The following is a 14,035-nucleotide window of genomic DNA, read 5'->3' as shown; positions in this document are numbered from 1 at the left end:
TCTGTATAGATAGTAATACGTCCTGAAACACTAAACAACAGGACCAGAATATGTTCTGTCTATATAGATAGTAATACGTCCTGAAACACTAAACAACAGGACCAGAATATGTTCTGTCTGTATAGATAGTAGTACGTCCTGAAACACTAAACAACAGGACCAGAATATGTTCTGTCTGTATAGATAGTAGGACGTCCTGAAACACTAAACAACAGGACCAGAATATGTTCTGTCTGTATAGATAGTAGTACGTCCTTAAACACTAAACAACAGGACCAGCATATGTTCTGTCTGTATAGATAGTAGTACGTCCTGAAACACTCAACAACAGGACCAGAATATGTTCTGTCTGTATAGATAGTAGTATGTCCTGAAACACTAAACAACAGGACCAGCATATGTTCTGTCTGCTGTCTGTATAGATAGTAGTACGTCCTGAAACACTAAACAACAGGACCAGAATATGTTCTGTCTGTATAGATAGTAGTACGTCCTGAAACACTAAACAACAGGACCAGAATATGTTCTGTCTGTATAGATAGTAGTACGTCCTGAAACACTAAACAACAGGACCAGAATATGTTCTGTCTGTATAGATAGTAGTACGTCCTGAAACACTAAACAACAGGACCAGAATATGTTCTGTCTGCTGTCTGTATAGATAGTAGTACGTCCTGAAACACTAAACAACAGAACCAGAATATGTTCTGTCTGCTGTCTGTATAGATAGTAGTACGTCCTTAAACACTAAACAACAGGACCAGAATATGTTCTGTCTGTATAGATAGTAGTACGTCCTGAAACACTAAACAACAGGACCAGAATATGTTCTGTCTGTATAGATAGTAGTACGTCCTGAAACACTAAACAACAGGACCAGAATATGTTCTGTCTGTATAGATAGTAGCACGTCCTGAAACACTAAACAACAGGACCAGAATATGTTCTGTCAGTATAGATAGTAGTACGTCCTTAAACACTAAACAACAGGACCAGAATATGTTCTGTCTGTATAGATAGTAATACGTCCTTAAACACTAAACAACAGGACCAGAATATGTTCTGTCAGTATAGATAGTAGTACGTCCTGAAACACTAAACAACAGGACCAGCATATGTTCTGTCTGTATAGATAGTAGTACGTCCTTAAACACTAACCAACAGGACCAGAATATGTTCTGTCTGCTGTCTGTATAGATAGTAGCACGTCCTTAAACACTAAACAACAGGACCAGAATATGTTCTGTCTGTATAGATAGTAATACGTCCTTAAACACTAAACAACAGGACCAGAATATGTTCTGTCTGCTGTCTGTATAGATAGTAGGACGTCCTGAAACAGTAAACAACAGGACCAGAATATGTTCTGTCTGTATAGATAGTAGCACGTCCTTAAACACTAAACAACAGGACCAGAATATGTTCTGTCTGTATAGATAGTAGTACATCCTGAAACACTAAACAACAGGACCAGAATATGTTCTGTCTGTATAGATAGTAGGACGTCCTGAAACACTAAACAACAGGACCAGAATATGTTCTGTCTGCTGTCTGTATAGATAGTAGGACGTCCTGAAACACTAAACAACAGGACCAGAATATGTTCTGTCTGTATAGATAGTAGTACGTCCTGAAACACTGAACAACAGGACCAGCATATGTTCTGTCTGTATAGATAGTAGTACGTCCTGAAACACTAAACAACAGGACCAGAATATGTTCTGTCTGTATAGATAGTAGTACGTCCTGAAACACTAAACAACAGGACCAGAATATGTTCTGTCTGCTGTCTGTATAGATAGTAGTACATCCTGAAACACTAAACAACAGGACCAGAATATATTCTGTCTGTATAGATAGTAGTACGTCCTGAAACACTAAACAACAGGACCAGCATATGTTCTGTCTGTATAGATAGTAGTACGTCCTTAAACACTAAACAACAGGACCAGAATATGTTCTGTCTGTATAGATAGTAATACGTCCTTAAACACTAAACAACAGGACCAGAATATGTTCTGTCAGTATAGATAGTAGTACGTCCTGAAACACTAAACAACAGGACCAGCATATGTTCTGTCTGTATAGATAGTAGTACGTCCTTAAACACTAACCAACAGGACCAGAATATGTTCTGTCTGCTGTCTGTATAGATAGTAGCACGTCCTTAAACACTAAACAACAGGACCAGAATATGTTCTGTCTGTATAGATAGTAATACGTCCTTAAACACTAAACAACAGGACCAGAATATGTTCTGTCTGCTGTCTGTATAGATAGTAGGACGTCCTGAAACAGTAAACATCAGGACCAGAATATGTTCTGTCTGTATAGATAGTAGCACGTCCTTAAACACTAAACAACAGGACCAGAATATGTTCTGTCTGTATAGATAGTAGTACATCCTGAAACACTAAACAACAGGACCAGAATATGTTCTGTCTGTATAGATAGTAGGACGTCCTGAAACACTAAACAACAGGACCAGAATATGTTCTGTCTGCTGTCTGTATAGATAGTAGGACGTCCTGAAACAGTAAACATCAGGACCAGAATATGTTCTGTCTGTATAGATAGTAGCACGTCCTTAAACACTAAACAACAGGACCAGAATATGTTCTGTCTGTATAGATAGTAGTACATCCTGAAACACTAAACAACAGGACCAGAATATGTTCTGTCTGTATAGATAGTAGGACGTCCTGAAACACTAAACAACAGGACCAGAATATGTTCTGTCTGCTGTCTGTATAGATAGTAGGACGTCCTGAAACACTAAACAACAGGACCAGAATATGTTCTGTCTGTATACATAGTAGTACGTCCTTAAACACTAAACAACAGAACCAGAATATGTTCTGTCTGCTGTCTGTATAGATAGTAGTACGTCCTTAAACACTAAACAACAGGACCAGAATATGTTCTGTCTGTATAGATAGTAGTACGTCCTGAAACACTAAACAACAGGACCAGCATATGTTCTGTCTGTATAGATAGTAGTACGTCCTGAAACACTAAACAACAGGACCAGAATATGTTCTGTCTGCTGTCTGTATAGATAGTAGCACGTCCTTAAACACTAAACAACAGGACCAGAATATGTTCTGTCTGTATAGATAGTAATACGTCCTTAAACACTAAACAACAGGACCAGAATATGTTCTGTCTGCTGTCTGTATAGATAGTAGGACGTCCTGAAACAGTAAACAACAGGACCAGAATATGTTCTGTCTGTATAGATAGTAGCACGTCCTTAAACACTAAACAACAGGACCAGAATATGTTCTGTCTGTATAGATAGTAGTACATCCTGAAACACTAAACAACAGGACCAGAATATGTTCTGTCTGTATAGATAGTAGGACGTCCTGAAACACTAAACAACAGGACCAGAATATGTTCTGTCTGCTGTCTGTATAGATAGTAGGACGTCCTGAAACACTAAACAACAGGACCAGAATATGTTCTGTCTGTATAGATAGTAGTACGTCCTGAAACACTGAACAACAGGACCAGCATATGTTCTGTCTGTATAGATAGTAGTACGTCCTGAAACACTAAACAACAGGACCAGAATATGTTCTGTCTGTATAGATAGTAGTACGTCCTGAAACACTAAACAACAGGACCAGAATATGTTCTGTCTGCTGTCTGTATAGATAGTAGTACATCCTGAAACACTAAACAACAGGACCAGAATATATTCTGTCTGTATAGATAGTAGTACGTCCTGAAACACTAAACAACAGGACCAGCATTTGTTCTGTCTGTATAGATAGTAGTACGTCCTTAAACACTAAACAACAGGACCAGAATATGTTCTGTCTGTATAGATAGTAATACGTCCTTAAACACTAAACAACAGGACCAGAATATGTTCTGTCAGTATAGATAGTAGTACGTCCTGAAACACTAAACAACAGGACCAGCATATGTTCTGTCTGTATAGATAGTAGTACGTCCTTAAACACTAACCAACAGGACCAGAATATGTTCTGTCTGCTGTCTGTATAGATAGTAGCACGTCCTTAAACACTAAACAACAGGACCAGAATATGTTCTGTCTGTATAGATAGTAATACGTCCTTAAACACTAAACAACAGGACCAGAATATGTTCTGTCTGCTGTCTGTATAGATAGTAGGACGTCCTGAAACAGTAAACATCAGGACCAGAATATGTTCTGTCTGTATAGATAGTAGCACGTCCTTAAACACTAAACAACAGGACCAGAATATGTTCTGTCTGTATAGATAGTAGTACATCCTGAAACACTAAACAACAGGACCAGAATATGTTCTGTCTGTATAGATAGTAGGACGTCCTGAAACACTAAACAACAGGACCAGAATATGTTCTGTCTGCTGTCTGTATAGATAGTAGGACGTCCTGAAACAGTAAACATCAGGACCAGAATATGTTCTGTCTGTATAGATAGTAGCACGTCCTTAAACACTAAACAACAGGACCAGAATATGTTCTGTCTGTATAGATAATAGTACATCCTGAAACACTAAACAACAGGACCAGAATATGTTCTGTCTGTATAGATAGTAGGACGTCCTGAAACACTAAACAACAGGACCAGAATATGTTCTGTCTGCTGTCTGTATAGATAGTAGGACGTCCTGAAACACTAAACAACAGGACCAGAATATGTTCTGTCTGTATACATAGTAGTACGTCCTTAAACACTAAACAACAGAACCAGAATATGTTCTGTCTGCTGTCTGTATAGATAGTAGTACGTCCTTAAACACTAAACAACAGGACCAGAATATGTTCTGTCTGTATAGATAGTAGTACGTCCTGAAACACTAAACAACAGGACCAGCATATGTTCTGTCTGTATAGATAGTAGTACGTCCTGAAACACTAAACAACAGGACCAGAATATGTTCTGTCTGTATAGATAGTAGTACGTCCTGAAACACTAAACAACAGGACCAGAATATGTTCTGTCTGCTGTCTGTATAGATAGTAGTACATCCTGAAACACTAAACAACAGGACCAGAATATGTTCTGTCTGTATAGATAGTAGTACGTCCTGAAACACTAAACAACAGGACCAGCATATGTTCTGTCTGTATAGATAGTAATACGTCCTTAAACACTAAACAACAGGACCAGAATATGTTCTGTCAGTATAGTTAGTAATACGTCCTTAAACACTAAACAACAGAACCAGAATATGTTCTGTCTGCTGTCTGTATAGATAGTAGTACGTCCTTAAACACTAAACAACAGGACCAGAATATGTTCTGTCTGTATAGTTAGTAATACGTCCTGAAACACTAAACAACAGGACCAGAATATGTTCTGTCTGTATAGATAGTAATACGTCCTGAAACACTAAACAACAGGACCAGAATATGTTCTGTCTATATAGATAGTAATACGTCCTGAAACACTAAACAACAGGACCAGAATATGTTCTGTCTGTATAGATAGTAGTACGTCCTGAAACACTAAACAACAGGACCAGAATATGTTCTGTCTGTATAGATAGTAGGACGTCCTGAAACACTAAACAACAGGACCAGAATATGTTCTGTCTGTATAGATAGTAGTACGTCCTTAAACACTAAACAACAGGACCAGCATATGTTCTGTCTGTATAGATAGTAGTACGTCCTGAAACACTAAACAACAGGACCAGAATATGTTCGGTCTGTATAGATAGTAGTATGTCCTGAAACACTAAACAACAGGACCAGCATATGTTCTGTCTGCTGTCTGTATAGATAGTAGTACGTCCTGAAACACTAAACAACAGGACCAGAATATGTTCTGTCTGTATAGATAGTAGTACGTCCTGAAACACTAAACAACAGGACCAGAATATGTTCTGTCTGTATAGATAGTAGTACGTCCTGAAACACTAAACAACAGGACCAGAATATGTTCTGTCTGTATAGATAGTAGTACGTCCTGAAACACTAAACAACAGGACCAGAATATGTTCTGTCTGCTGTCTGTATAGATAGTAGTACGTCCTGAAACACTAAACAACAGAACCAGAATATGTTCTGTCTGCTGTCTGTATAGATAGTAGTACGTCCTTAAACACTAAACAACAGGACCAGAATATGTTCTGTCTGTATAGATAGTAGTACGTCCTGAAACACTAAACAACAGGACCAGAATATGTTCTGTCTGTATAGATAGTAGTACGTCCTGAAACACTAAACAACAGGACCAGAATATGTTCTGTCTGTATAGATAGTAGCACATCCTGAAACACTAAACAACAGGACCAGAATATGTTCTGTCAGTATAGATAGCAGTACGTCCTTAAACACTAAACAACAGGACCAGAATATGTTCTGTCTGTATAGATAGTAATACGTCCTTAAACACTAAACAACAGGACCAGAATATGTTCTGTCAGTATAGATAGTAGTACGTCCTGAAACACTAAACAACAGGACCAGCATATGTTCTGTCTGTATAGATAGTAGTACGTCCTTAAACACTAACCAACAGGACCAGAATATGTTCTGTCTGCTGTCTGTATAGATAGTAGCACGTCCTTAAACACTAAACAACAGGACCAGAATATGTTCTGTCTGTATAGATAGTAATACGTCCTTAAACACTAAACAACAGGACCAGAATATGTTCTGTCTGCTGTCTGTATAGATAGTAGGACGTCCTGAAACAGTAAACAACAGGACCAGAATATGTTCTGTCTGTATAGATAGTAGCACGTCCTTAAACACTAAACAACAGGACCAGAATATGTTCTGTCTGTATAGATAGTAGTACATCCTGAAACACTAAACAACAGGACCAGAATATGTTCTGTCTGTATAGATAGTAGGACGTCCTGAAACACTAAACAACAGGACCAGAATATGTTCTGTCTGCTGTCTGTATAGATAGTAGGACGTCCTGAAACACTAAACAACAGGACCAGAATATGTTCTGTCTGTATAGATAGTAGTACGTCCTTAAACACTAAACAACAGAACCAGAATATGTTCTGTCTGCTGTCTGTATAGATAGTAGTACGTCCTTAAACACTAAACAACAGGACCAGAATATGTTCTGTCTGTATAGATAGTAGTACGTCCTGAAACACTGAACAACAGGACCAGCATATGTTCTGTCTGTATAGATAGTAGTACGTCCTGAAACACTAAACAACAGGACCAGAATATGTTCTGTCTGTATAGATAGTAGTACGTCCTGAAACACTAAACAACAGGACCAGAATATGTTCTGTCTGCTGTCTGTATAGATAGTAGTACATCCTGAAACACTAAACAACAGGACCAGAATATGTTCTGTCTGTATAGATAGTAGTACGTCCTGAAACACTAAACAACAGGACCAGCATATGTTCTGTCTGTATAGATAGTAATACGTCCTTAAACACTAAACAACAGGACCAGAATATGTTCTGTCAGTATAGTTAGTAATACGTCCTTAAACACTAAACAACAGAACCAGAATATGTTCTGTCTGTATAGATAGTAGTACGTCCTGAAACACTAAACAACAGGACCAGAATATGTTCTGTCTGTATAGATAGTAGGACGTCCTGAAACACTAAACAACAGGACCAGAATATGTTCTGTCTGTATAGATAGTAGTACGTCCTGAAACACTAAACAACAGGACCAGCATATGTTCTGTCTGTATAGATAGTAGTACGTCCTGAAACACTAAACAACAGGACCAGAATATGTTCTGTCTGTATAGATAGTAGTATGTCCTGAAACACTAAACAACAGGACCAGCATATGTTCTGTCTGCTGTCTGTATAGATAGTAGTACGTCCTGAAACACTAAACAACAGGACCAGAATATGTTCTGTCTGTATAGATAGTAGTACGTCCTGAAACACTAAACAACAGGACCAGAATATGTTCTGTCTGTATAGATAGTAGTACATCCTGAAACACTAAACAACAGGACCAGAATATGTTCTGTCTGTATAGATAGTAGTACGTCCTGAAACAGTAAACAACAGGACCAGAATATGTTCTGTCTGCTGTCTGTATAGATAGTAGTACGTCCTGAAACACTAAACAACAGAACCAGAATATGTTCTGTCTGCTGTCTGTATAGATAGTAGTACGTCCTTAAACACTAAACAACAGGACCAGAATATGTTCTGTCTGTATAGATAGTAGTACGTCCTGAAACACTAAACAACAGGACCAGAATATGTTCTGTCTGTATAGATAGTAGTACGTCCTGAAACACTAAACAACAGGACCAGAATATGTTCTGTCTGTATAGATAGTAGCACGTCCTGAAACACTAAACAACAGGACCAGAATATGTTCTGTCTGTATAGATAGTAGTACGTCCTGAAACACTAAACAACAGGACCAGAATATGTTCTGTCTGTATAGATAGTAGTACGTCCTGAAACACTAAACAACAGGACCAGAATATGTTCTGTCTGTATAGATAGTAGTACGTCCTGAAACACTAAACAACAGGACCAGAATATGTTCTGTCTGTATAGATAGTAGTACGTCCTGAAACACTAAACAACAGGACCAGAATATGTTCTGTCTGTATAGATAGTAGTACGTCCTGAAACACTAAACAACAGGACCAGAATATGTTCTGTCTGTATAGATAGTAGTACGTCCTGAAACACTAAACAACAGAACCAGAATATGTTCTGTCTGTATAGATAGTAGGACGTCCTGAAACACTAAACAACAGGACCAGAATATGTTCTGTCTGTATAGATAGTAGTACATCCTTAAACACTAAACAACAGGACCAGAATATGTTCTGTCAGTATAGATAGTAGTACGTCCTGAAACACTAAACAACAGGACCAGAATATGTTCTGTCTGTATAGATAGTAGTACGTCCTGAAACACTAAACAACAGGACCAGAATATGTTCTGTCTGTATAGATAGTAGTACATCCTGAAACACTAAACAACAGGACCAGAATATGTTCTGTCTGTATAGATAGTAGTACGTCCTGAAACACTAAACAACAGGACCAGAATATGTTCTGTCTGTATAGATAGTAGTACGTCCTGAAACACTAAACAACAGGACCAGAATATGTTCTGTCTGTATAGATAGTAGTACGTCCTGAAACACTAAACAACAGGACCAGAATATGTTCTGTCTGTATAGATAGTAGTACGTCCTGAAACACTAAACAACAGGACCAGAATATGTTCTGTCTGTATAGATAGTAGTACGTCCTGAAACACTAAACAACAGGACCAGCATATGTTCTGTCTGCTGTCTGTATAGATAGTAGTACGTCCTGAAACACTAAACAACAGGACCAGCATATGTTCTGTCTGCTGTCTGTATAGATAGTAGTACGTCCTGAAACACTAAACAACAGGACCAGAATATGTTCTGTCTGTATAGATAGTAGTACGTCCTGAAACACTAAACAACAGGACCAGAATATGTTCTGTCTGTATAGATAGTAGTACGTCCTTAAACACTAAACAACAGGACCAGAATATGTTCTGTCTGTATAGATAGTAGTACATCCTGAAACACTAAACAACAGGACCAGAATATGTTCTGTCTGTATAGATAGTAGTACGTCCTGAAACACTAAACAACAGGACCAGAATATGTTCTGTCTGCTGTCTGTATAGATAGTAGTCCGTCCTGAAACACTAAACAACAGGACCAGAATATGTTCTGTCTGTATAGATAGTAGTACGTCCTGTACCACTAAACAACAGGACCAGAATATGTTCTGTCAGTATAGATAGTAGTACGTCCTGAAACACTAAACAACAGGACCAGAATATGTTCTGTCTGTATAGATAGTAGTACGTCCTGAAACACTAAACAACAGGACCAGAATATGTTCTGTCTGTATAGATAGTAGTACGTCCTGAAACACTAAACAACAGGACCAGAATATGTTCTGTCTGTATAGATAGTAGTACGTCCTGAAACACTAAACAACAGGACCAGAATATGTTCTGTCTGTATAGATAGTAGTACGTCCTTAAACACTAAACAACAGGACCAGAATATGTTCTGTCTGTATAGATAGTAGTACGTCCTTAAACACTAAACAACAGGACCAGAATATGTTCTGTCTGTATAGATAGTAGTACATCCTGAAACACTAAACAACAGGACCAGAATATGTTCTGTCTGCTGTCTGTATAGATAGTAGTCCGTCCTGAAACACTAAACAACAGGACCAGAATATGTTCTGTCTGTAGAGATAGTAGTACGTCCTGAAACACTAAACAACAGGACCAGCATATGTTCTGTCTGCTGTCTGTATAGATAGTAGTACGTCCTGAAACACTAAACAACAGGACCAGAATATGTTCTGTCTGTATAGATAGTAGTACGTCCTGAAACACTAAACAACAGGACCAGAATATGTTCTGTCAGTATAGATAGTAGTACGTCCTGAAACACTAAACAACAGGACCAGAATATGTTCTGTCTGTATAGATAGTAGTACGTCCTTAAACACTAAACAACAGGACCACAATATGTTCTGTCTGTATAGATAGTAGTACGTCCTGAAACACTAAACAACAGGACCAGAATATGTTCTGTCTGTATAGATAGTAGTACGTCCTGAAACACTAAACAACAGGACCAGACTATGTTCATTACACATAAAGAGCTATAAAATCTATGGTTCTATAAATAGCCATTAAATCCTGTGAAAAATGTCACGATGCTCTATGCTGCCTGTAGATGTTTACTGTTTTCAAGTTCCCCTAAAACACTGACAAAAACATTTACCGCTGTACATATGCAAACTGACAAGATGTAAATATAGGAAGGAAATTCAAGACATTACCCCAAACGTGTCCGTGGAGAAACAACCCTTTTTGGAAACCTTCAGGGATTGTAATATTAAATCTCTGTGGTGCTGATTATAGAGGGAAAACAGAGACACTCTGTACTGTACCCTCACCAAGGTCAACTTCCTGTCTTAAGTGTGTGTCACGCCCTGACCGTGGATTGGTCAGGATGTGATGTGGGTGGGCATTCTATGGTTGTATGTCTAGGTTGTGTATTTCTATGTGTTTGGCCGGGTATGGTTCTCAATCAGGGACAGCTGTCTATTGTTGTCTCTGATTGGGAATCATACTTAGGCAGCCTGTTTTCCCACTGTTAGTTGTGGCTGGTTATTTTCTGGTTAGTGTTTATTGCACCTGTCAGAAGTGTTCAGTCAGAATAAATCATATGAACACGTACCAAGCTGCACCTTGGTCTTCACCTTCTTCTAATGAATGTCGTTACAGTGTGACTCAAATGGCACCCTATTCCCTATATAGTGGTACTACTATAGACCAGGGCCCTATTCCCTATATAGTGGTACTACTATAGACCAGAGCCCTATATAGTGGTACTACTATAGACCAGGGCCCTATTCCCTATATAGTGGCACTACTATAGACCAGGGCCCTATTCCCTATATAGTGGTACTACTATAGACCAGAGCCCTATTCCCTATATAGTGGTATTACTATAGACCAGAGCCCTATTCCCTATATAGTGGTACTACTATAGACCAGAGCCCTATTCCCTATATAGTGGTACTTCTATAGACCAGAGCCCTATTCCCTATATAGTGGTACTACTATAGACCAGAGCCCTATTCCCTATATAGTGGTACTACTATAGACCAGAGCCCTATTCCCTATATAGTGGTACTACTATAGACCAGGGCCCTATTCCCTATATAGTACACTACTATAGACCAGGGCCCTATTCCCTATATAGTACACTACTATAGACCAGAGCCCTATTCCCTATATAGTGGTACTACTATAGACCAGAGCCCTATTCCCTATATAGTGGTACTACTACAGACCAGAGCCCTATTCCCTATATAGTGGTACTACTATAGACCAGAGCCCTATTCCCTATATAGTGGTACTACTATAGACCAGAGCCCTGTTCCCTATATAGTGGTACTACTACAGACCAGAGCCATATTCCCTAGATAGTGCACTACTTCTACGGCATCTGTAATGTTGAGTCAGAACCTTAGCAATCAGCATTAAGTTCATATGGGGGGGGCATCTGTACTGTTGAGTCAGTTTATACAACAATCTGTAGTTTATAGAACAATCTGTAGTTTATAGAACAATCTGTAGTTTATAGAACAATCTGTAGTTTATAAACAATCTGTAGTTTATACAACAATCTGTAGTTTATAGAACAATCTGTAGTTTATGAACAATCTGTAGTTTATACAACAATCTGTAGTTTATACAACAATCTGTAGTTTATACAACAATCTGTAGTTTATAGAACAATCTGTAGTTTATAGAACAATCTGTAGTTTATAGAACAATCTGTAGTTTATAGAACAATCTGTAGTTTATAGAACAATCTGTAGTTTATAGAACAATCTGTAGTTTATGAACAATCTGTAGTTTATACAACAATCTGTAGTTTATAAACAATCTGTAGTTTATACAACAATCTGTAGTTTATAAACAATCTGTAGTTTATACAACAATCTGTAGTTTATAAACAATCTGTAGTTTATACAACAATCTGTAGTTTATAAACAATCTGTAGTTTATACAACAATCTGTAGTTTATAAACAATCTGTAGTTTATGAACAATCTGTAGTTTATAAACAATCTGTAGTTTATACAACAATCTGTAGTTTATGAACAATCTGTAGTTTATAAACAATCTGTAGTTTATGAACAATCTGTAGTTTATAAACAATCTGTAGTTTATGAACAATCTGTAGTTTATACAACAATCTGTAGTTTATACAACAATCTGTAGTTTATACAACAATCTGTAGTTTATACAACAATCTGTAGTTTATACAACAATCTGTAGTTTATACAACAATCTGTAGTTTATAAACAATCTGTAGTTTATAGAACAATCTGTTTAATTTACACAACTTCAACATAATTTTTCACCTGTAGTTTTTTGGGGGCCCCAAACTAGATTTGTTTGGGGGCCCCAAGCTAGATTTGTTTGGGGGCCCCAAGCTAGATTTGTTTGGGGGCCCTAAGCTAGATTTGTTTGGTGGCCCCAAGCTAGATTTGTTTGGGGGCCCTAAGCTAGATTTGTTTGGGGGCCCCAAGCTAGATTTGTTTGGGGGCCCCAAACTAGATTTGTTTCGGGCCCCAAGCTAGATTTGTTTGGGGGCCCCAAACTAGATTTGTTTCGGGCCCCAAGCTAGATTTGTTTGGGGGCCCCAAGATAGATTTGTTTGTGGGGCCCTAAGCTAGATTTGTTTGGGGGCCCACCCTCCCAAAGCTATATTAGTTTGTGGAGGCCCACCCACCCGGAACCACCCACCCCACCTAGTGGTTGAGGCCCTACATGTAGCCTGCTATAGGTAGAGCTAGTTGAGGCCCTACATGCAGCCTGCTATAGGTAGAGCTAGTTGAGGCCCTACATGCAGCCTGCTATAGGTAGAGGTAGTTGAGGCCCTACATGCAGCCTGCTATAGGTAGAGGTAGTTGAGGCCCTACATGCAGCCTGCTATAGGTAGAGGCAGTTGAGGCCCTACATGCAGCCTGCTATAGGTAGAGGCAGTTGAGGCCCTACATGGAGCCTGCTATAGGTAGAGGTAGTTGAGGCCCTACATGCAAATCAAATCAAATCGAATTTTATTTGTCACATACACATGGTTAGCAGATGTTAATGCGAGTGTAGCGAAATGCTTGTGCTTCTAGTTCCGACAATGCAGTAATAACGAACAAGTAATCTAGCTAACAATTCCAAAAAAAACTACTGTCTTATACACACACAAGTGTAGGGGGATAAAGAATATGTACATAAGGATATATGAATGAGTGATGGTACAGAGCAGCATAGGCAAGATACAGTAGATGATATCGAGTACAGTATAACATATGAGATGAGTATGTAAACAAAGTGGCATAGTTAAAGTGGCTAGTGATACATGTATTACATAAGGATGCAGTCGATGATATAGAGTACAGTATCTACGTATGCATATGAGATGAATAATGTAGGGTAAGTAACATTATATAAGGTAGCATTGTTTAAAGTGGCTAGTGATATATTTACATCATTTCCCATCAATTCCCATT

The 14,035-nt window shown here is 38.4% G+C and overlaps 1 pseudogene; it reads right to left on the bottom strand.

Annotated features, from left to right (window-relative positions):
* Positions 1–10,836, bottom strand: part of LOC116371862 (multidrug resistance-associated protein 9-like) — a 96,598-nt pseudogene extending 85,762 nt beyond the window's left edge.
* Between the last annotated feature and the right edge of the window lie 3,199 nt (positions 10,837–14,035).

Source organism: Oncorhynchus kisutch, unplaced genomic scaffold (assembly GCF_002021735.2).
Source record: "Oncorhynchus kisutch isolate 150728-3 unplaced genomic scaffold, Okis_V2 scaffold3788, whole genome shotgun sequence".
Classification (NCBI taxonomy): Eukaryota; Metazoa; Chordata; class Actinopteri; order Salmoniformes; family Salmonidae; genus Oncorhynchus; species Oncorhynchus kisutch.
Note: the sequence above shows the minus strand (reverse complement) of the source record. Positions and strands in the feature narration are given on the sequence as shown.